This window comes from Eulemur rufifrons, chromosome 4 (genome assembly GCF_041146395.1).
Source record: "Eulemur rufifrons isolate Redbay chromosome 4, OSU_ERuf_1, whole genome shotgun sequence".
Classification (NCBI taxonomy): domain Eukaryota; kingdom Metazoa; phylum Chordata; class Mammalia; order Primates; family Lemuridae; genus Eulemur; species Eulemur rufifrons.
In genome coordinates this window covers 38073006-38099024 of record NC_090986.1, presented here as the reverse complement: position 1 = coordinate 38099024, position 26019 = coordinate 38073006, and positions in this window count along the sequence as shown.

Genomic DNA, 26019 nt, shown 5'->3' with positions numbered 1-26019 from the left:
AAAAACTGATGAGAATTGGAAAACCTGGAAAGAGCTTTTCTTGTTAAAAGTAGATGATGCTCAGGGATCTCTTTCTGTCTGGTACTCCCAGACCTGACCCTAACGCTTCATTAGGGTGAATTAGTGACTGCCTAAAAATGTTCAAATGAGTTTTCCACTGCTTGAGAATCAAGAGCTGACCATATATTCACATCTTCAGGGGAGTTAAGTTTTGAGCTGTATGTTTTTCAAGAGGAACACTGACCACCTGAGTTTGCAGTCTGTACGTCTACTCCATGCTAATCTACCTTAGGGAAAACTTGTCAGTCAGTTTAGGTGGTAGAATTAGAGAGGGTTAAAAAGCAGTAAGATTCTTAAGTTATCATTCTTTCTTTATCAGGAATAAAATCAATGTCAAGTTTTAGTGGGTAAATATTTATAGCGTACATTGTTATTCCTGGCCTCATTTGATATATTATGTTTACTAGTCAACTGACTTTTGTATTGCTGATCCAATATTTATGCCTTTTTTTTGGTATTACCAGCTTTCATGTTAAATAATATGAGTAGAAATTACTCCAATAGCCATAGAATAGAACAGAAGTGTAATAAAAGAGGATTGGGTTTATCTCCCTAAAACACAAATATTAAATAATATCATAAGGGTTTATTTACTTTTTTTGAGGCAAGTGCTCATTTCAAGCAGCATTACAAAATGGCATTAGGTATGAAAGGAATGGGTGGTTGCCTGTATCAATGGAGCATCTCAAAGAATACCTGGCATGTAGTAGAGGCTCAATAAAAATGTATAGAATAATTTAATAATATGTTTGACTTGATTTGACAATGAACACTGTTTTGAAAGTGTTTTTTAAAAAATTTTGTGTTCATTCAACACTTTTTTTGATGGTTTTGTCTGGATGACTAGTGGTGTATCTGGCCTCAGGGATTTCAGAAACTGAAAAAATGTTGTTAGGTCTATCTCTCTGCTCTTCCTGCTCTGCTTCTCCCTCTGCTAGTTGGCCACATTCTCCCAATTTCAGATGAGCTCTCTTCATGTAATGAGAGCAGGAGTTCATGGCCATAGCCTGCTTTAAGTTAGTGACCCAGAGGGAAGCAGGAGTTCTTCCCTTTATAGGGTCCATTTATAGTATCCCAGAGAAGGACCCTTCCTGGTCTGGCTTAGGTCCTGTGCCCATTCTTGGCCCAAGCAGCACTGCTGGCCAGGGCTGGGTCGCACGCCCACTTCTGGGACTAAGGGAATGAGTTACTGTAATTAGCAGGTGGAGCCACATGGAGGTAGGGTGGAGGAGGTGGTAGCTCCCCAAAAGGAGCAGGGGTGTTGTTACAAGAAGAATGTTGAAAGTATAAGTAGGCAGACAAAATAAACATGTATCTCTGACACACCTTCCCGTTTGCTGGGGTCTGAGCTAGATGGTGGTCTTTCTGCTTTGAGTGTGCTCACTGATGTTGGGGAGAAAGACACGTAAGTTGACAAATAGTAATTCAAAGGGGAAAGTTATAGGGGAAAGGCCCCTAGTGCCACAGCCCAGAAGACAGCACGTTGCTTGGGGAAGACTGGAACCCCTTCTTAGAGACGATGCCATGAGGAGTGAATGGGAGTTGCCAGGGAGGGCCTGTGTGTCACTCCAAATGTATTTTTGGGTGAATGGTGAAATAGCGTTTTAGGCAGAGGATCAGCTTACACAAAGGCACAGGCTGTGAATGTGAATGGCTGTCACAATCGGGGAAATGGTGAGAAAGTCATTGTGTCTGTCCTTGTAAACGAGAGGTGTTTGGAAGAGAAGTTAATGGGAAGAGCTGAGTCTTGAGAGCTTAGGAGGTCCATTCATTCAACAAATATTTATTGAGCACCAGGATGTGGCAGGCACATACAATAACAGCTAAAACAATTGAATTTTGTTTGGCGTGTGACAATACGAGGAGTGATGTGATCATATGAGTTTTAGAAAGATAATTCCAGCAGCAACATGTAAATGTACCTTACCAAGGAAAGGTGAGATATTTATTCATTCATTTTTTTTATGATGTATTTACTCCATTCTAGCGTGCTTACTTCTTGAGTCTTTGATTCCTTCCTCATCATCTGCTATGATAGTTCTGGCATTTCTATTTCATTTAGTGAAGGCCATCGTTTTCTCCGGGCTTCCCAGAGCCACCCTAGCAATGTGCTAGCACCGCCTTCCTGGATCCTTGCAGTGTGCTCAGCTCTGTGTGGTAAAGGGGCGCTGCCGTAACATGAACTCTTTCTTGTCTACTTGTGTGTTCTGCTCCATCCATCTTGTACTCTTAGAATCCAGTCCTGCATATGCTCTTCTGGTTTCTGATTTCCCTTGGGGTCCCGTGGCAATATTAAGGTATAATCTCTTTGCTTTCTTAGCAGACCCTATACTCCTTCAGTGGGATTGTATCTTGACTTAACTCTAGTAACTGCTCAGGGGGCCAGGACATGGGAGTAGATCAAGAGTGCTGTGTGTGTGTGTGCGTGTAACCTTGTAAGGTGGAAGTCTCCTCCTAGTTTTTAAGAAAGGGTGGGGGTACTAGCCTTTAATTGGGAGAAGTGGGCCACTTCTACAGGCCCAAAGGGCTCAGGAAAATCTGGGGATTTCAGATTTTTGAATGTATCAACTCAGGTATCCCCACCCTATATCTTAGAATTGCAAATGGGTCGAGGTTGAGGATACTATTTTTTGGAAGATTCTGATGACCTGGATACTCTAAATTCCTTTTCTTTAGGCTCTGATTGAAAGAGTAGCTTTTGTAATGTGATTTTTGAAAACGTGAAGTTTCATAGGTACACAAAGGCTGCTTCTTAGGGATAATGGAGTAGACTATGCCCAGACTCCGAGGGGTGTGCTAACTTCTCTTCCCTGAGAGGACTGGAATGATGTAGTAGTGCCTGTTTAACTACAGATCATTCATGATTTGGAAGACTTTTGAAAGAGAAAGCAAGAAGTCTGGATTACTGGTAGCATTTCTCCCACATCTAATGTTAATTCTTTGCCAAGTCATTGTGTTACTTTGTTTTTTTCCTAACAAACTCTGAATTATTATTAAAAAAAAAAAAAACCCTCTTACCTTAGGTGTTACACATAATTTTGTATGCTTTTTCTTATTTTATGTACTTTTTTGGTTATGTTAAAAGATAAACTTAGGGATATTGAAATTTAAGGAGTTTATCTGAGCAGATTGATTCACGAACTGGGCAGTTCCAGACCTCATGGGGTTGGAGGCTCTGCCGAAGGGGCATGAGGGGAAGGTTTTTATAAGGTGAACATGGAAGCAAAGAAAATATTTGATTGGTTAAAGTGGTGTAGTAGCCTTATTTGGATCGTATCTGTGGAAAGTCCCTAATTAGAGCTTAGTTGGCACTTTCTGATTGGTTAAGCTTCAATTTTGTTTTACTGTTTACTCTGAGTTGGGTTTCGGTTTGCTTACATAGGAACCCAGGCAGGGGAAGCTACCTAAGTCTAATGGCTTCTCAACTAATTATTTTAACAGTTATTATTGCCTGCTTTTAAAGATGAGGACACTGGGGTACTTGGGAATTAAATGAATTGCCAGATTCCACAATTCTTTCTTCCAGAGCCTCTGACCTTTCCAAATACTACAAGACCTGGTGTTTATTTATATTCTCTTCCGGATAAGTTAGCAGTTTATAATTCAGAAGCAGAAGAAGGGGGAGGAGAGGGCGGAGGACTGAGAGTGAGAGCCCTTCTGAAATGAATCCAATTATGTGGCGTAAAAGAAAAGGAGAAGTTTCATTTTGCCTTGGGCAGTGAAATACCTTGGACCCACCCTGGATATAGGAAGGGAGAAAAAGACCAAAGGGATGTGAAGAATTCAAGAGATTTACCCCAGGATAGGGAAGTGATTCTGATGAAATGGCACCTGAAAACCACATTTGTTCTCAGAGCTCGAAACCAGGAAAGATGGAGACATTTTCTTGGAAAAAGTTCAGACAAGAAGTCAGGAAGATGATTGAGGGGTTGAAGGGTCTGACTTAGGAGGCCAGGTTAAGGGAATTAAATAGGTTCACCTTGGCTTAGAGACAGCAGTGATAGGCCTTGATAACCATCTGCAATTATTTGGATGTCTAAATACCAAGGAAGGTGAAGTGCTACTTGGGGTGGAACAAAGGAATATAATTACATGAAAATTAAGGCAATGAAAAAAAATCTGAATATGAAACAACTCATGTTTACAAGAATGTTCAGGACAATTTTATTATTAATATAAACTTCAGGGCTTTAAAGGACCATTTTCCAATAGACAAAAACTGCAGAAAATAGTCTATTGCCTCAAAAAATAGTCTTGTTTTTATGCTGTAAATTGTATTGAACTTAAATTCAGGTTCTTTTTAAGTAAGCTATGGGATTATACTGCTATTCAGTTGGGGCACCAGGGATCCCCCTTTTTGACATTGATTCCTGACCCGTGAGTGACCTGAGGTGACAGGGAAGGCACTGGATGTCCTCTCCAAAAAGAAGGTTCAGTGACCCAAGGGGGTGGCTGATGACCAGAGGACACCTGGAAAGGTCAGTGCTGGGGCTGTGGTTGGGCAGGGTTGTGGTTTCTTCTATGTGCCATGAAGAAGGAACTATGAATGTCAACTTCATCCTGGGTCCTTGATTTGATTAACCTTGATTTTTAGATTATATCCTTGGCTCTTCTGCTATTTTAAAGTGCAGTCTTTACCTCTTTATGCATTATATCCAGCTTTTGTAAACTGGTCAGAAAGTTCTCATGTTTTATAAATATTTGCTTTCCTTAACTATTGCTTATAAAGTATTTGGAGATAGTGTATTGAATTCCTAAAACTGTTCTGAACCCCCATAGTGGATTGTGTGCCATTTTATCCTTTTATTAAAAAAAACTATTTATATTTGTGCAGTAATTCACTAATTTACTTAACAAATTCTTATTAGTCACTAAATGCAGAAGATAATATTAACAAATGAGATGATTGACATATCCCTTCATACAACATTATTTTGTGATTCTGCATGTACACAAAATGGTGCATACACACAAAAGAAAACCTCAAACAACATTCTAAACTAGTTTATAACTTAGCATCATGGAACTGCCCACCAAATATTACATATATAGTTTAATATCATGTCTGTTTTTTAGCACACAATTATTTATTAGATTTTCATGGTTCTATTAGTTCAAAACTTTATGAAGTATTTGGAAAAAAGGTATGGCTGTAAATAATACAGATATTTGAAATGGAATCATCTAGTACAGTGATATTGGAAGAGAAGTTTCTGAAGTTTAAGTTCATGTTAAAGGAGGCAGTGTGGGTTTGAGATTCAGACAGAGCTGAGTACTTGCTGCTATTTATCACTTACCAGCTGTATGACCCTTTGCCAGTTACAGAATTTCTCTGAGCCTCAATTTCTTCATGTCTAAAATGGAGCTAATCTTGCCTTCCTTGTGGAGTTGTTACAAGGTTTAAATGAGAAAGCATTTTTTTTTTCTTTCCATTTTTTTTTTTTTTTCTTTTGTTAATAGAGATGAGGTCTTGCTTTTGCTCAGGCTGGTCTCAAACTCCTGAGCTCAAATGATCGGCCTGCCTCAGCCTCCCAGACTGCTAGGATTATAGGCGTGAGCCACCATGCCTGGCCTAATGAGAAAGCATTTAAAGGCAAGTAGGATGTTGCCTAGTACAGAAAGTTATTATTAAATATGAGTTTCCCTTCATTCCCTTTAGTGGGCTTTTGAGATTTCAAGTTTCTACATAAATTTTCCAGTGTTGATGAGACACTTAAACTGCAATGAAAATTGTGAAGTCCACACACCCTTGCGCACCTGAAGATGATAGTCAGATTTCTGCTTCTGAAGATGCCAAGACTGTGTTTCTGTTTCAGTTAGAAAATGGTTCTTGACTCCAAACTTAATCATTTGATTTTTATCTTAATAGTAGTTATTTTAAACAATTCTTTTATTTTATATTAATCTTATGTCCCACAAAAATACGATGAAATTGATTAAAATTGGAGTAATTTTAAAGCTAACTTGAATGTTGTAGTCAGGGGCTACTATCCCAGCTTCAATCCTGCAGCACTTTGATCTTTGACTGTTTCTGGCAGATTTTTTTCATGGGTCCCACACAGGAAACAGTAGGAGCAGTGTCTATTTCAACAATTGTCTCCATGATTTAATGTAACAGAAGTACAGTAAGTCCTCACTTAACGTTGTTGGTAGGTTCTTGGAAACTGTGACTTTAAGCAAAACGACGTTAATGGAACCAATTTTACCATAGGCCAATTGATATAAACAAGAATTAAGATCCTATGGCATATTTCTCATGACAAAAACAGGATCAAACTTCTAAAGAAAGACCCTAGATACTTCTAATACTAACCATTGAAATAAATGTGAGCATTTAAGAAAGATTAATAAAAACAAGTCACATAATTATTTACCCAGTTTTTCCAGTTCAGGGTGGTGGGTGGCCGAAGCCTGTCCCAGCAGCACCAGGTGGGAGCCAGCCCTAGATAGGGACCATGTAGACACACCAGCTCACCTAATGTGCACAGCTTTGGGGTGTGGGAGGAAACTGAGTACCCAGAGAAAACCCACGCAGACATGGGGAGAATGTGCAAGCTCTGCACAGACAGTGGCCTGCTGGGAATTGATTTTTTTTTTTCTCTTATCAACCTTAAAATGATGTTGAACAAAACGTCATTAGAGGACCAGCTGTTTTTGTGTTTATAGCAATTTGCCTTTTATTATAAAAATGCTTATCCATATTCTGATACTGTTACATTTAGTCTTTAAATGTTTGGAATTTTCCAATCATACATTCCTCTCCTTTTCTTATATTTAAAGAGATACTTCCCAATGAACTTCAGGATATAATGGCAAATGTTGTGTTATGTTTCTCTTCTCTCAGAGAAATTGTTAATTAGCTATCTCTGTCCTCATTATCACAATTTCACATACGGACAAGAACAACCAAGGTATTTAGTGCACATGAGTTGCCTTAACAAAATGTTACTGAATGATACAACCGAAACTTTCATTAAAGTAAACAATATCAACAACAAAAAGCACAGAACAAGAAAAGCTTCTGAGCATGGAATATAATGTTTCTGGACAATTACAGTAATGCAACTTAATATTTTAGCAGAAAGGCAATCATATTTTTGTGTTTAATCATTGTGTTACTCAGGCTTCCCATTCAGTGGGCATTTAAGCCATTTGTTGTTGCAGTTTGGCATGAATGTGGGTCTGAGATACAGCTAAACATAGGATTAAAACAGAAAGACTAATCCAAAGCAGCATTACTCACAATAGCCCAAAAATGGAAGCAACCCAAGCATCTACTGATGGATGAAGGCATAAACAACATGCAGTATACACATTAATGAAATACTATTTGTCCTTGAAAAGGAAGGAAATTCTGACCCATGCTATGAAATGGATAAAGCTTGAGGACATTTTGCTAAATGAAACAAACCAGTTGTAAAAGGACAAAGACTGTATAATTCCACTTAAAAGAGGTACCTAGAGTAGTAAACTCATGAAGATAAAAGCAGAATGGTGGTTGCCAGAAGTTGAGGGAGGAGAAAATGGGGAATTGTTGTTTAATAGGCAGAGTTTCAGTTTTGCAAGATAAAAAGAGTTCTGGAGATTGGTTGCACAACCACGGAATGTACTTAACACTACTGAACTGTACACTTAAAAATGGTTAAATTTTTTTGGTAAATTTTATGTTATGCATATTTTCCACAATTAAAAAAAAAGGACTGTAGTAAAACCCCCCCAGAAAGACTAAATAAAAGAATTTTACTGTCCTCTACAAATATTCTTTCCCTTCTACTTTATGACCTCACTTGGTCAACTGTCCAACTTTTAAACTGTAATAACCTTGGTGTTAGGACATCAGGAATGTAATTTGTACAATTAGAAATGTTATCTCTCCATGTGACCCTCATTGGCCGTAATCACGATTATGTAAACAGGGTTGTAGAAAGGTTAAAAAAGGCAGCTAGAACTTACTAGTTTGCTGAAACATATAATGCCTGTATCACTTTTCTCTGATCTTGGCCATGGTAGAGTGCAGACCTCATTAACTTTTTTGCCATCTTTTCTTCAGTGTGTTTTCTTCATTGCTGTCAGTCAGTGTCACATGGCACTTCCGGCTTCATCCCCGCCTGACAAGGTTAAGCCAGTTGATGATCTGCAGTTCTGTTCAGCTTTATTTTCCTTAGATTTCTCCTGATAACCAAAGCATGAACTCTAGAGTATGTGTTAGAAACTGAAGAGAAGCCAAAAGGTTTTTATTAAAGTTTGTATTCCCACATTCCTCATTTTCTGAGGGGCAACAATGTGTCAGTGTCCTCTATGAAAAAATGTAATTAGGACAAAAGCGTGTTTTTTTTCTTTTTGCTCTGCATTAAACAAAATTCAAGTGTAATCTGTACCGATGACATCTGCCTTTTATACTGTCTTCAAAGTCAACCTATGTAGTGTTTCTCTTGTATTCTCACTTTTTAGAATACAATTAAGCATTTATTCTGTTGCTCTTTGCTTTGACATATTCTGCACCTAATATGGAAATTGTATGATTAATTTGATCTTTAAGCTTTGGCAAATATTTTAGGAGTATTTGCATTCTGTATTAGGTGTTAAAATGAGGATAAATAATGCTTTCTTTTACTCTTAATTATGTTGTGTTAGACATAAATATGACCAGTGGATATTTTGATTAGTTCAGATATTTTGAAAGTTCAGATAATAGCAGAGAAATAAATGTAAATCCTTTGTACTAATCATGGCTCCTCTTTTTCTATTGCACAGAGGGTGAGTGTGAGCCACTGCTGGTTCAATGTTCTGTCCTTTCAGAACACTGTTAGCCATCTCATTTGTCCACTTCAGCTGATAAATTGGTGCTATTTGGAGTATTTGGAGATAAGTATGCTAGTGACCTTTATTTTGCTATTTTGATAACTAGAGCAGATTATGCATAATTCCCATAAGCCAAAGTCTAAAACTTTCTAATGGTTAGCAGGACCAAATCTTATCCTGAATTAAGAGATTCTGAAATAAAGCAACTTTCCAGAGTTCATGTTTGGGAACAGTTATTAGGATAAAGACATATCACTTGTGTATCATAAATAGTTCTGTGGCCATGAAATAAGATGGCAACTCCTGCCAAACCTTAGGGATGAAGTGGGGAGAGATTTATCACCGACTTGGAGTGGGGAGAAGGGAGAAAGTGAAAACTGGGATGAAATTGTGTGAGGCAAAGCCCTTTTCTATAAGTTCACAGATCAAGGAACAGGTTCAGGTCCAATCCCAGGGATTTGTATGGAAGTTCTCATCTGCCAGGGAGAGGTGATGGTGCATCTTTGGCATTTCTTTTCCAGTGATAGCATTCCTCTGTATCGAAAAAGAATCAGATTATGAATTTGAGGTTTTGTATCAATGAAAGGGCCACTGACACTTGAGCCCACAGGAACACAGGTTGAACTCTGGGGGAACCAGCTGGGACTAAGAGCCCGGGTCCTATCTCCAAAGTGGACTTTGAGTGAAAACTAGCAGCTGGCTACCTGAAGAGAAGAATTCAGTTGTAAATGTATCAGGATGTCCAACTTTCACTGACCCAGGACAGGGTAGCAGGGAGAAAACAGCATTATGGGTAGCTGGAATGGGCTTAGGACAGGTGGGGACTCCCATGAAGTAATGTGAGGTGAACTTGAAGGACGCTGTGGGCTTGATGTTTTTTCTATCCTTTCTCTCCCGAACCCAAGTCATTTGAGTCCCAGCTGAAGGTTTAACCTTTCCTAAATTCTAAGTCCATTTTCGACTTTCAGTAGGAGGTCCCTCTAGGCCAGGGTTCTTGACTCAGCAGGAAGTCATTCCTGCTGATTAGGGGGAAGTGACCTTTTAGTTCTGGTAATTGAGCTTCTGTATCTCAATCTAGATTCATCTCCAGCTCTACCATTTAGCAAGTAATCCAGAACAAGTGACTTAATCTGTCTGAGTCTCAGTTTCTTTCTATGTACGTTGCTCCAAATAATACTTCTCTCTCAAGGTTTTGAGAGGTCTAAATGAGATCATGGATTTCAAGTGCCCGGCACACAGTAGGTCTTCAGGGATGGTATTTCTCTTCTTCTGACAGCCTCATTGTCTCATTTTATAGTGACAAGAACCATGGAGAGAATCAGACAGGAACAGAATTTCTATTCTGTAGACACAGATGGTTGTGAGTTATTCATATCAAGCGGCTACTGGTCAGAGGAGGTGCCAGTATGAAATGCCAAGACTTTTGACTTTTGTTCAATATTTTTTTCATTAAATGGTGCTGCTTTTACCTAAAATAAACCCAGATAAAATTTACAAGAAAGCATCTACCACCACTTGTTTTTTATTTTTTAAAATGTTGCTCAAAATGGCTAAATATGTTATAGTTTCCTTTTCTTTGCTCAATTTTTTGGCACTGGTCTTTTCTTATTAATTTGTCCATGCTGAACATGAATGCTACTTAGGAAGAGATAACAGCCATTTGGCAATCACCAAGCTGTATTTAATTTTCAACATGTAGCAGGCCCTGAAAGTATTTTAAATGTTTACTCATTTATGTCCCTCATCCACATTTTAGGATACTAAAACTGAAATAAAGAGAACTTACAGGAACTCATGTTTGCAGAGCTAGTAAGTGGCAGATTGTGAGTTTGACCCAAGTCTCCCTGGCATCAAAGCCCCAAAACTGCTTATTTTCTTAATTACCTCTTTATGCAAGTGCCTCGTACACTTTTAATTTATTGCCATCTGTCTTAGCATTTTATATTGGTAAGTTAAGTCTATTTATACTAGCTTGGACTGAAGAGGGCAGAGCCAGCACAAGATGAAAAGAGGACGTTGGATTTCCAACTTACTGCCAACAGGAACAAGTTTGAAAAACTACTCTGCTGCAACCTCAGGCTATTTCTTATGGAAAAGGGAGGATGACTCAGAGGGCAGAACCAAGAGCATAGAGTTGGGAGGTGTAGAGAATTATTCATAGGAAGGAGGACTGGACTGGGCTATAATCAAGAAAGTGGTCCAGGCCTGTGCAGTAAGAGTCAGACAGAGACAGACTGGCAGACAGAGAGAAAGAAATGAAAGAAGGAAGAGGATTGGAAAGGAAGCTAGAAAAATATCATTTATTTCAGGTGATATGATTATTCATATATAAAGCACCAACTCATTTATCAATAAATTATTAGATTTCAAAGATTAACATTAAATCCTTAAGGACTTCAGGTAGATGTTCAAATAACTTTCAAAAGCAAAAGAATTAGGCTGACACTGGACTTTTGAAAACTCACATACAAGGCAAGACAATAAGAGAGTACATTAAAAAAAAAATCAGTGAAAAAAGTGAAAGCCAAGGATTTTTCATCTCACCAAATATTAATCCTATAGAAAAACAATTCTCAGCATACAGGAATTTAGGAAATTCTGTATTCATCATCTCTGGAGGAATCTACTAGAAGATGAACTTCATCCAACCAGTTCTGACTGGGAAAATTTTACCAAAGAACTGATGGTGAACATTTGAAAATATATAAATGACTAAATAATAGTGAGAATGAGTGGAATATAAATTTACAAATGCCATATATAACAAAATAAAATATTACAGCAAAAAATTGGGAGATAAGGTCAAAAAGAAGAAAATGGACAAAAGCTTACTGATGTATAGACAATAGGCAGACATTAAAGGATACAGGGATGGCATCTCATATCACTAGGGGAAAGACGGTTTTTTAATAAATAGTGCTGGGACAACTGGGCAACCATTTGGAAGAAGATAAATTTAAATTTATATTTGATACCATGCATAAGAATTAACTCTAAATAGATTAGGATCTAGGTGTAAAATATAAAACCATACAAGTACTAGTAGAATAAAACATGTGTGGATTTTTATTTAACATTTGTGTAGGGAAAATCTTTATAACTATGACTCATAATCCAGAGGCCAAAAAGATTGAAAATATGACTACATAAAAATTTTAAAAATTTGCACAGAAAAACAAACAATGGTATCATAAACAACATCAAAAGACAACTGACAACCTGGAAGAAAATTCACAACATATACCACAGATGAAGAACTCTTAAAAATGAGGGACAAAAGACCAAGTAGCTGATAGAAAATTAGAAAAAACATGAACAAATAATGCATATTAAAAATGATGTAGAAATGATCCTAAAACATCTAAATACAGTTCAAATGAAGTCATAATTATAGAAATACAAATTAAAATAGCATGGAGATACCATTTCTCATTTTTAGACTGGCAAAAATTAAAAATACAACATTTTGCTAGTGAGGCTGTGCAGAAACAGGTATTCGCAGACATTGTTGGTGGGAATGCAATTGGTACAAGTCTCCTAGAGGGATCTATGGCAAGACCTAACAAAATTATATATTCATTTAGCTTTTGGCCCAGCAGTCCCATTTCTAACCATCTGCCCTGAACATAAACCTCCAACAACATAAAAGTACATATGCACAAGGCTATTCATTGAGACACTCTTATTGTAAAATATAGGGAATATAAATGCCCTATGTGGTGGAATGGTTGGATAAATTATGGTAGAGCCACACAGTAGAATACTATGCCACTATGAAATGATTTCTATGAACTGACTTGTAGTGATTTTTACGATATACTGTTAAGTATAAAGAACAAACTACTGAAGAGTATCCAAAGTATGACAACAGTCATATAAGAAAATATACATGTATCTGCTAGTTTGTGCAAACACACAAAAAAAATAGAAAGGATAAATCTGAAAGCAAGGAGATTGGTTACCTAGATAAGGTAGATAAAAAAGAGGTGGAGAGAAGGGAGGAATGGGAATAAGATAGTATGAATGAGGAAGAGGTATACTCTTCAATGAATAGAAGCGTTGACTCTAAGAACCGTAGCAATGTTTTACATACTCAAAAAAATTAAAATCAGCTAGGAGATAGAGATTCCAAAATGGAATGTAAATAGTAAAGAATGAGCCTAACTGTAAGGTTACAAATAAATATAACTTCTTTGAAGGGAAAGGGTGGGGATGATAAGAACTGATCTGAGTAACTTTGGAAAAGTATATTTTGATTAGATACAGTAAGGCTAAAGACAAAAAAAAAAAAAAAAAAAAGGGTGCAAACCAAAAACAATCCTGCAAACACAAACTGTACTCTGGTTAGTAAATCTATTTCTTTGAGGAGTATGGGTTAGCAATGCAGGAACTATTTTAAGTATATACTGTTATAGGAGTGAAGGAATAAGTGAATGTATTACAGATAACGAGAGTCAGGTTTCTCACTCTCAGAGAAAGAAATTAAAAAATAGGGAAAAAGGAAAGGCTAGAATGAATATTGCGTTGCTTGGAATTGAAGGTATCAGTATGAACTCAAAGTGTTTAATATATATACAAATATATACATATAGAAATAAATATTGCCTGGAAAATATCTAATAATTTATCAAAAGCCTCTGCTTTTATAGGATGTTCTTTGTAGCTTAGAGAGAAATTCATAGAATATAGTCACTCTCTGGTTTGTTACTTAAAATGAACCAGAATTTTTTTTTCTTTTAAAGATATTTCACTGTTTAAGAATGGGGTCATGAGTTTCAAGACTGTTTCTTTGATCAAGAAAAAAAAGGGAAGATAATAACTTGGCTTCGGTTCCATCCCACACTTAAGTTACTAAAGAACGTTAGTCTCCACTCGGCCATCTGCCATGCAGTGCGCAGCCAGGGCAGGGAAGGGAACTCGTGTGAATTCAGAGACTTATCTATCTGACATTCTGGCCCAGAAAAGAGAACCAGAAATAGAGTACTATCCATTGAGCCAACATTTTCCCACAGTCTGTCTCAAATTTCATAGCCCTTGTTAAGTGAGTTGATAATATCAGTCTGATTCCCAGTGAACAAATGTTAATGTCATTTAAATAGAATCTGAGGAGGGGATTTGATGAAGCAAAAAAAACCTCACTGAAGGTATTGAGAGATCAAGAGTGGGGAATGTATGAAGAAACAAAAATTCTTTGCTCTGTTTTGCAAATTATTTAACCATGGATTTGAGGGAGGGAAGGCAAAGAGGGTCTGACTTTAATTTTTCTGCTTTACTGTAAGCAGCTGCAAACCTCTCTAAAATGCCCATTTTATTTTTTTCTTTCCCTCTTTCCTTTCTTATTTCTTTGTTCTTTTCATTATTTTTTTAACAAATCTAATTAGTCTTAGTTATAGACCCATTGGGTAAGGACAAGTCAAGCTTAAAGATTAGGTAGGGTGACTTATTTTTTCCTTTTGATTTGTTTTTTCCTGATTACTGCAGGCTGGGTGTGAGAACAGATGACCTCACTTTTCACTGCCACTTGCATCAAAATCCAGGTACAGAGTAAGCAAATATGAGACATAAATTGTGCCCCATGGATGGAAAGCCTTTCTATCCAATCTCTTTCATAAGTGTTAAATGAATGTTAAATGTTAAATGAGTGCTAGAACTTGAGGAAACAACAAAGTGGGCATGTGATATGGTCCATTTTGATGTCTGAGGTCCTGGTCCCACGAACACAGCTGTGGCTATATTTCTCTGCCTGATTCATACCTGGGTGCATTTTTGTGCAGCACAAATTAAAGGGGGTATTTAGCAAGTGTTTATGGTTGTTTAGACTCTAGTTTGAATGATTGGGCTTACAGCTTTCTGTTTGGTCAAGTAATGGGATAAAACATCCATATTCAAATTCGAAAACATCACAAATGTGATGTGGAAATAAGATATTTTGATGTCCCACTTATAGGTAGTAAAATCAATAATTCTGCATGGTTGTTAAAAGGAATAGCAAATGAATTATATAAATACTTTTGGAAAGAGCTCTACTCCTGCTAAATAAAGCATCATAATAATGTCACTTTTATTTTTCTATAGAAAAAAATTGGTATAGATTGAAATTTCCTAAAGTTGGAGTTTTTAACGAACTTCCATATGGAACTTGATTGGTTCTCCAAAACCATATGCTAATCTGAAGAAATAAAATTCAAGAGATGAAGAAAGAGTGATTATTAGGATGGGAAGATACATCTGTAAAAATATTTCCTACTATTGGCTGGAAATTTTTATCAAACAAAATATATTTTCAGATGACTACTGTTAAAATACAAATTACCTCGGACAAATAAGACATTAAGTACCAAACACTCCAGTGTGGATTTGCTTCTCAAATTAAGGGGCCAAAGTGAGAAAAATGTGACTAAGTGAGCATTCTACAAATAGGATAAGAGAGAATTAGTATAAATTACACCAAGAGCAATATAGCTTGGTACTTTGCTTTTAGATCCTTTGTTACTCTTCTTGCAGTTTTCCATTTTAACACAGGATCAAACTTTTAAATTAAAGGGATTAAGTTCTTATTGGGGGGATTTCAGGCTTCACCCAGTGGGTGAGGGAGTTACCTGGGGGAACACTGAAGCATTTTTCATCCCCTCAAACTCACAGTGAGGCGGTAGCTGCTTACTCCTGTTCCGAGGGGCGATTATACACTTGTGAGAGGGTGATTATAAGCTTGAGACTGTCTTTTGCAGCTTATAAACACGCTCTGGAGGCAGTTTCCAAAAAAAAAAAAAAAAGAGTTCAAAGTTCAAGTAGGTAGTTGGTTCCCTGAAGTAAATACTTTAAGGCACCATACACATTTTTGTGTATGCTCTGGTATAACTCATAAGAGTCCCATTTAAATATTTCTCCCCTTAGGGAGCTTGCCACATGGAAACAGGAAGTAGGAAGAAGATGGGTTTTGAAAACAAAGACAAAACAGTTTGAAACTGGCTCTCACACTTATTAGCTGGGTGACTTTGACTTAGTCTCAGCACCTATTGAAGGCTCAGTTTCCATACCAGCAAAATGAGAATCATATCTATCGTGTGGGGTTGTTCTAAAATTTATTAGAGTATCCTTCATGAGTTAATGCAGTTGTTGTAATAGATGGAATTCTAATATTTAAGGTACAGTGAATAACATTGACAGTCCCCTGCTCAGAATAGGCAAACGATGAATGCAGAATTGGTACACGTGAGGTCAACCCAGACCAGTTGTTAGGCACCTTCAAATAATTATTTGTTAGAAAAATATGCTAATAAATTACTTTTCACTGATGTTATCTTCAACTGAAATACAACGTTAAGGAGGAATAAATTCTTCCTCAAGGAAATCCTCAATCGCATCTGTATTATCCTTATATTTGCTGCTTGTCGGTACTTTTCATTGATGTTGTAACATTGATGCCATTTTTATTTGCTGAATTGGGATTTTGTAATTATTTTTCTCCTAATAAAGCTTTAATTATGTTGCATTAATTAGAACCATAAGGTATGTCTAAGAATACTGCCTGGAAGGCTATCACTGATATTCCAACATTAAACCTGGTCCTATTAGCTCTTCTTTTTAAATGACAATGGGCTCTTGATTAATTATATTTATAGGTATATCATAGGTGATGATTAAAGTAAATTAAAGCAAAATTGGTGGAAAAGATGGTATTTCTCAAGAATTAAGTTCTATTAAAAATTTTGGTTGCTTTGTTGCTTCCAATCCAACTCAGACCCATAGTTAATTGCATTCCATTTCTAGGCTTCTTCAGTACTTTTGAGGTAAATACTTACTCAGTATTTATTTGGGTAAGTTCCACAGCAATGTCGTCTCCTGTGGGGACAGCAGTATCATGTATTGTTCTCCTGGAGGAACTGGGCTGCAAGAAGTACCAGCTCTTCCTGCCTGATGATGCTGCTACCAAGTACAGCCCTCCTCTGCCTGAGCCCCTGCTGGTCTTCACTGGGGCCAGGCCTCTGGAACCCTACGAGAGACTGAGATGTACAAATGGAGAATGGCCAGACCCTATATAAAACAGAGCTCTTATCTATACTCTGCAGCAACCAGCCCAGAAACCAACCAATTATTCACAGTAACCACTCCAGGAAGCCAGCCTATTATCTATAAATCAGACTGGTAGGAAGTCAAACCACTATCTCTAGCAACTATCTCAGAAACCTAAACCATAACCCCTCTAGTAATCAGCCCCAAATGCTCAGGACTTGATTAATAATTGACAGCTTTCCTAATTTTTGTCTCTGCTTCTAACTTAAGACCAACCTGAGAAAGCCAAATACGTACCCTTAACCAATCACATTGGATGCGTCACTTCTAGCTAGCCCGCCTACAGCTTCCCCTGGCCAACAGCTTCCAGTGAGGGCACACCTAAAGCCTTCTGTTTTTTCACCATACAGCTTTCTCGATCCTCTGCTTAAGTCTCTGCTTAAACATGAGTGTTGGTGACTGACTCCGTTGCTATAGCAAGCTCTGAATGAATAGCCTTTACCTGTTCTCATTTGGTTGGTCTTCGTCTATTTCCATGCCCAGTTCCTGGCACAGGTCAGCGTGGTTTGTCAGGTTGGTTCTTACACCAGTGCCATGGCTGACCAAAGATGCCACTTCTCATCCAGATGTTGCTTCTTCAGTCTGGAGTTTTGGTACCCAGGTTGGCTGCTCTGGTCACCCAACCAGAGATCAGGCTGTGTTCAACCCCCTGGAATACAAAGAGTTGGTTCTTCCTCTCATTGTTACACTGGATTGCCTGTTGGGCAGGGCTCAGATGTTACACACCCCATGCCTGTTTAGCCTTCCTTGGGGCTGGGGGTGCACCCCCTCCTCTCAGCAAGGAAGTCAAGATGATCTTTTTCTCCCCTTGCTAAAGAGGAGGAAATCAAAGTACAAATAAAATGCTTGGCATATCATCTTATCAAAATTAAATGAATTTAATCTCACTAGCGTTCAGCTTCTTTGAAAGTCATTTGAATGTTTTTGTTGGGTAGATGTTCAGTGTCTGAATGGCTCAAGTTAACCTTTCCCATGATTGAAAATTCTGTGATGAAATCCTTAGGATGGTTACACAAACCTAGATGGTATAGCAAAAAAAAAAAAAAAATAGAAATTCTCAAATTGAACAATTTGTACTGCCTTTATTATATTACCTGATATATGACAGGCAATATATTTATACATATCTCAATGACAGCTCTTCCAGCCATTCCCCTTCACCCATCCCCAGATTGTCTTCTTGTGGTTATCTTAAATTTTCAGAGCCTGGGAAACACTAGCTCATTGTTTTATGGTAAGACAATCAGTTTTCCAGGGTCGAATATGTGCTTCATTTATGGTAAATTTGTGTCCCCCAGCTTTATTTATTTATTTAATTTATTTCATGTTCTTCTGCATACACAATACCTTATTGTTTCAAGGCTGCTTTGTAGTGTAATCTCTATGCAAACACATTAAGTAAAGCACGTTAAGATGCATCATATGTTGTGCAATCCGTGCAAAAAACCTAGGTGACTTGGCAATCTGATGAACGGATGTCTTCCACCCCAGGCCAAGTTCACATATTTACAGCGATGAAGATGTTGTCACAGCTTACTTCTTTGGAGTTTTCCTTTGATATTGATTGTAAGACACATCTTGATTTTAGAAACATTAAATTATCAAAAAGAAAAGGCATCTCAGAATTGAAAAAGATGATCACTATAAAATGGACAAAGTCCCATCCCTTCCTGATTCAAAAGCTTACCTGGGTTTTACCATCAGGGCAGCTGAGCACTTGAAAAAGACACCACCTTTAGAGGCCTGTTGTAAAAGCCAGAAGCCTGAAAAGATAAACTTAATGCCTCCCTTTCTCTTGTTCCTAAAAGCTAGTAGTTCAGCGAGCCCTCCCATTCTGCCTCCAAAATACATCTCAACTCTATGCATTAACTCCATGTGTCTACCACTACCATATTCCAAGGCATCCTCATCTCACCCCTGGACCACTGCAGGGCCTCCCTGCCATCATCCATTCCCTCATCCCCTCTGTCCTCCACAGGGCACGCAGAATAATCTTTTAATAAATGTGATAACATCACTCTTCTGCCAAAAATCCTTCAGTGGATCCCAGTTGTAAAATCAGAAAATCCAAACTCCTCCATGATTGGGCCTGCCTATTTCTCCAAACTCATCTCTGCCTCCTTCCCTGCCACACTTCAGGCCTCCTTCCCAAACTTCATACTGTTAAGCTTTCTTGCCCCAGGCACTCCCACCTTACCAATACTACCACTTTCCTCTCACTGTTGACCCATCATTTTTCAGGTCTTGACTTAAACATTTAATATCAACTCTCCAGAGAGGTTTTCCTGACAGCCCTGCCCAAATAAGTTTTCTCTCCCTATTTTTCTACCTCTGCCATCTGCATTTCTTCTTTTGCCCATTTGTTTCCTTGGTAGCACTTATCATTATGTGAAATCATACATTTAGTTGTTGGTGAGTGGATTAACTTCGACAGGGGAAGCAGCATATTTGTTTTGCCATTAATCAAGCACTTGGCACATAGTAGTGATCCATAATTATCTGTGGGATAAAGGTATCAAAGGAATAGAACTCTAGACACAGAGAGGACTAAAGGATTGTGTCAGCAAAAATGGCTGCAAGCCTCAGGCTTAGAGGAAGAAGCATGTCCAGTAGAACAGTATTTCATAACAGAAAACGTATTGGCTGGGGAATGAGAGGTCTGACTTCAGAAAGGTCTTAGCTTTGCAGTATGATAGATGTCTTAACTTGAGTGTGTACTTAAACTCCCTGTGATTCTGTTACTTTGTTTTTGTTAAGGAAATGGGACTGAAGTATATGAAATTGCCATGCAAAGTTAAGTCTTTATTCAGATATGGAGGTAAGAAACCAGTTATATGTTTCTTATATTACATAGTTCCCGCCCAGCCCAGACTGCAGATCTGAGTGCCCTGGCCTCTAGGTAGGGCCACATGTGTGATGTTTCACTTCCAGGCCAATGCATCTAATTAGTGCTGTGCCTTTTTCATGCTCTCTGTCCCCTCTCACTGCTGAATGCAGAAGATGACATAGTTCTAAGAGACGGCAGAGCTCAAGAATGAATGAAGCCGGGTCCTGGGCTGCTCATGGGATGAGAAGCTCTCTGCTCTCCCAAACACCCGCCCTGCACTGTTAGATGAATGAGAAATAAAATCCTCTTGTGTTGAGCCACTGCATTTTAGACTTTGTTCATTGCAACCATAAATGACACAGGAAGCACCTTCTGGCATTAAAATCAGAGGCAGGAAGCAATTTTATCTGCCTCCTCATATCACAATTAAGTATATTACAGCATATAAATTATTTACTGCTCAAACAGCAGTCAGCACTAGTTATATAATCTAAATATCGGTGATGGGGTTTAATAAACAACAAAGATCTTCATATCCATCAGCATTAGTAGAATAAATTTTTCTAATATGTAAATAAGTTGGGAGACTATTGTCCCGTGTCTTCCGAGAAGATGACCAAACTGCCAAAGTTGAATTATGAAAACCTGCAAAGCAAGTTAAAGGCTATAATCTTTGTATCCTTCAGACAATGATGATTTATTTTTATTTTTGACACTGCATTTTCCTGCCCCCCTCCTTTTTTTTTTTTTTTTACCTTTGTCTGCCTTATTGTTTCTAATATTACTTTGAGAGTAAGCCAGAAGGTGGTAAAAGCCTGTTTCTCCAAGTCACGGAAACAGCTGACATCCTGTCTCTCTCTATTAATAAGTAATAGACAGGTGGATGTTTACCAGTGGCTCCAGCTGAATTATGACAAGACCCATCATGAGCCGGGCTGGGAGGCCTGTCTACTGTGTGAGTCAGGGTGGCTCACCAGAACAACTCCCGGTTTTCTCAGCAAGTGGGGACAAGTTCTGACATTGCTGTCTCTCTCTACAGAGTCATAACAGTTGTTTTTGCAAAGGGCATTACAATTATTCTCTCTGCTGATATTTGCTCTGTAGGAAATCTCTCTTAGGTCTTTTGTAGGTAAAGCTAAGGCATGCAGAGTTTCAAAAAATTGCTGAGGATTAACAACAGCATTAGAATTCAGTGTTCTGAGAACTCTACATGCTATTGAGATCCCTGGCAAGATATTGGCTTTTACATGTAGAAGCTACAGGAGTGATTTCAGGTCAAAAAAAAGTCTTCCCTATGGCCCGTGGAAGTAATACAATTTGCTGTTAAACTCTTACCCCGGTAAAATCTGTATATGGTAACTTTAGTTCAGAAACTTCCAGGATTTACAGGCATTATCTCATTCATTTTCAACAAGCCCTTCATGGAGCAGCTGTGGAGCATTATTCCCTTCAGAATGGTGGTGGAGACAAAGTTCACAGTTGGCTGAAGATATTATTTGCAACCAATGTTTTCTTTAACGTTTCTGAGGCTGTGTCTCAGCTACCTGACTGAATGTATGAATGAAAGAGTTGAGGTTTGGAAGGACTGAATAAATCTTAAAGCATACTGTTCTATCATCAAGACTCTTCTTAGTATTAAGAGAATACAGGTTTTGCAGCTCCTGTATAATAGCAGGCGGTTTCTTAAATAGAGTCAACCTTGCTTTCAAATGCTTATTTTGCATATCATCAACCTAGCACATTTAATAAGTAATAACAAAAATTCCTTGTGTTGCAAGAAAGGAATGCAATAACCCTGTAGGCCCCATTAGCTATGTTAATAGCAACAGTTGAACAAATGAACAGGTGAAAATAGTTGTTTGGGGATCAAATAATACAGCAATAATAATGACTGTGGTATGTTGATAAATACACAGACAATGAGTTGCAGAAGGAAACTGAGGGAAAAGAAGAACAAAGCCTAGGCTACATGCCTGTCTTCTCACTTGATGGCGTAAGTGTCAGGATGTTAAGTGTCAGAATGGATGCGAAGGGGCTGACTCTAGGGTAATGGAGCAATTTAGATTTTTAGATTTTTCAGTTTGGGTCTTTAGATAGAATATTTCAGAATAGAGGCATCTGATATAGTGCAAAACCATAGGCTTTACCTTTGTTAAGTCTTTTGTTTATATATATATATCTGGCTTTGTCACTCAACACTTGGATTTAACCTCTCATTGGTGCACCTTCCTTATTAATAAATCCATTTCATTATTCTATCATTATTGTAAAGTACCCTTTTACTAATTATTATTTTATTGCATTTAATTAGGTTGACTAGTTATTTGAGGGTAAAATATCTTAGAAGATGAATTATGTGAGAGAAAAGGATGTTTTTTCTTGTTTAATGATTGTTTTAAAGACTTTTTAACATATCAAGTACCATTATTCTAATGTTTACTCAAAGTTAACAAGAAAGTTACATATACACCCATTATATAACAAGTCACGTGAACTATATGAGTTGGGGATTCTGTGGGGATTACTGAAATATAGGCACTAATTAGCCTTGAAGCCAGTCCTAATGAATGGAGTTAGCGAAGTAATATGAAGCAGTAATCACAAAACTAGAGAGTGGATATATGCAGGTATATTAATATGGGACAATTTAATTTGCATAACTCTTCTATACATTTAGAAATAGGTGCATATCATCTGTGAATTTATACGTACGTAGAAATCTATTTCAGTAGAGATCACAGCTGTCTCCTGTCTGCAGTAATAAATGTCACATGAGAAGACTTTGCTTAGTAAACAAATGGTGCTTTATATTGAATTGCTGTGTCAAAACCAAGCTCCTTAGTTCTAAAGTTTCTTAGTAGTTGGTAATTTTACCAATGCTTAACTGTGAAGGAAAATGTATTAATAGTATAGGGCACTATTAACGTTATTTTCTTATTGAAAGCTATTTTTTTTCTTAACCTATTCAGTGGAAAATTTCAAACATATTTAGTAGACACAATAGTTTAATGAACCTCTCTGTACTCATAACCCAGCTTCAATAATTATTAATTCTGAGTCAAATCTTGTTTCATCTATTCCTACATCAATTCTCCCTCCCCATATTTTAAAATTACTTTATTTTTTTGAAACAGTTTTAGATTTGCAGAAAAATTGGGAAGATAGTACAGAGGGTTCTATACATACACCATTCCCAGTTTCCCCTGTTATTATCCTTGTACATTAGTATGATGCATTTGTTACAAATAATGAACCAATATTGATAATTACTATTAACTAAAGTCCACAGTGTAGATTTCCTTAGTTTTTGCCTAAAACCCTTTTTGTTCTAGGACCCTACCCAGGACACCATGTTACATTTTGTTGTCTTGGCTGTGACAATTTCTCAGACTTTCCTTGTTTTTGAAGCTCTTGACGGTTTTGAGGAGTCCTAGGCAGATATTTTGTGGAATGTCCACTGGTGGAAATTGTCTGATGTTTTTCTCATGATATAAGACTGGGATTATGGGATACTGGGAAGAAAGGCACAAAGGGAAGTGCCATTTTCATCATATCATATCAAGAGTTACATACTAGTGACATGATTTATGACTGCTGATGTTGGTCTTGATCACCTGGCTGAGGTAATGCTTGTCAGAGTTTTTCCCTGTAAAGTTACTATGCCCAGCTCACACTTAACAATTGACTTTAGAGATGTTAGCATTATTTATTATGTATTATAGTTTATTATTAGACTTTAACATTATTCTAATGTTTACTCAACTTTAACAAAATGTTAAAGGGACATCACTATGCCCAGTTCACACTTATGTCCCCCTCTTTGAGGAAGTATCTGCATAAATTATTTGGAATTTTTCTGCATGGGAGATTTGTCTTTCCTCCCTCATTTAATAATTGATTAAATTATTTATTTACCGCCATATTATTTTGAAGCAAATTCCAGACATTATATCTTTTCTTTTATAAACATTTCAATTTGCATGTCTAAATGGTTAGGATTTGTTTTTGAGATAATCATAGTACATAATTTAACACCTGCAAATTAATAGTAATTCCTTGATAGATCATCAAATATCCATTCTATTTTCAAATTTCCCATTATTTTATAAATAACTTCTCAAAAAGAATATGTGTTTAATTCAAAGCCAATAAGGTTTCTACATTGTGTTGGTTGACATGTTTATTAAACCTCTTTTAATCTATAGTTTCCCTCCTTATTCTCTCATTTTTTTCTTATAATTTACTTTTTGAAAGATCATTTATGTGCAAAAAACTTTATTTTATTTTTATATACTTTCATTTATTTGTGTATCTAACCAGTATATTTTTAATTTGTAGCATAAATTTATTGAGAAACTAAAATTAAAATGCATTCTAAAATAAAAAAATTTAATACTTGTTAACTCACTAACTACTTACTGAGCAGCTGCTCTGTGCTAGGTACTAGGCCAAGTGCCAGGAATATAATGATAAATAAGAATAGAAGATGAATAAGAAAATTACATTTAAACCGAATTTACTTCCTTTCTTTCTTTGCCTCAACATAAATAACAAAAGCAAACACTTAACTGGGGGCTTATTTTGTGCCAGGAACAGGTAAATCTATTTTCTCATTTTAATGATGAAGAAATAAAATTACAGAGTTTAAGCCAGTAAGATGTTCTAATACGACTTGATCTCAGGGAGTGTAGCTCCACAGTCTAACCAGGGATTAGCAAATTGTTTCTGTAAAGCGACAGATATTTAATATTTTAGGCTTTGCAGACCACATATGATCTCTGTTGGTGCTTCTGCTTCTCCTTCCTCTTCTTTTACAACCTTTTAAAAATGTAAAATTCAATCTCAGCTTGCAGGCCATATCAAACTAGGCCACAAGCCATATTTAGCTCACAGGTAGAGTTTTCCAACTCCTGCTAACCACTGTGCTACACTGCCTTGTGTCAACGTCATAATTGTCACGTTAGAATAACCTCAGAAATGCTGCCATCCTACGGGGCTTAATTCTTCTTCTTTTGTGACACATTGGATCCGTCTCCTCTTGTTTTCATCATCTATAAAAGTGGCAATAGTAGGCCTGAGTTCCCAGGGAATTCCTCTACTACAGACATTACGTTAGGGCTTGGATAAAGGAATACAAAGAACTCAAAAACACTAAATGTCAAGGAAATACTAACATGGGGGTGGTTAATCTGAGTGATTTCCAGAGTACCCATGATGAGTGGCCTAACTAAGGAGGGGAAGTTGCATAAATATTTGATCTTCACAAATGAAGGGGGCAACTTTAATCTTTGTGGCTACAACTCCATTGTAAGATCTTCCCTGTTGGTTAGGTAGAACCCATCCAACTATTGGGGGTGTTCAGGTGGCTGGTAGAGATGCTTTCTTGTGGAGAAAGACACCCAGTCAACTCCATATTTTATTTTAAAGAAAGACCTTTTCCTGGAAATTGTGAATGAGGAAGACTAGACACAGTCAAGGGCCTGATCATGGTCATGGCTCTGCCACTAAAAGGCATTCAGCTCATGGTTCTTTCTGGTATATACATTTGAAAAATCATAAGCGAGGCTAAGATGTCATTCTAAGAATGAAGCCTGAATGTAACCCTACCAGAGGGCTGGGTATCTCTAGCTACATTTATTGGGCACTAAATGTGCCACGGACCACACTAAGCAATTTATACACACTATCTCAGTTGAGCTTTGTACCTTAATGAGGTTAGTGTCATTATGTTCATTTTATAGAGGAAGAAATTGAGGTGCCAATAGGTTAAACAACATACTTAAAATTATAGAACTAGTAAGACTGGTACTTAGATCCAGATATGTCTGATTACAAAGTTTCGACAGGTAATTTTTGAGTCCCTACTAGTTAAGCACCCAGTAGATACCCACTCAATAAAATCTATCAGTTATCTTCTAAGTACCAGGCACAGTAGTGAGGATATTAGGAAGAACAAAACAAAGTCCCAGCCCTTAAGGAGGAATGTGCCCTCTTCTCCCTGGCAGATCACCGCCCCCACCTTCCACGTATCTTTCCACCTGCACAATCACCTTCATCTGTGATAACATTCATTATCACACAGTCCACACCCATGTAAATGGATACACACACCTGCTATCTGCTTTCTTTGCATTTTCCACCTACAGGAGAGACAATATGTAGGGAGTCACGACAAACATAGATATCTTAACCATGGGTCCACATGTCACCGGAAGAGGCACCTGATTCCTGATTCACATTGACCTATGGGAGCCTCA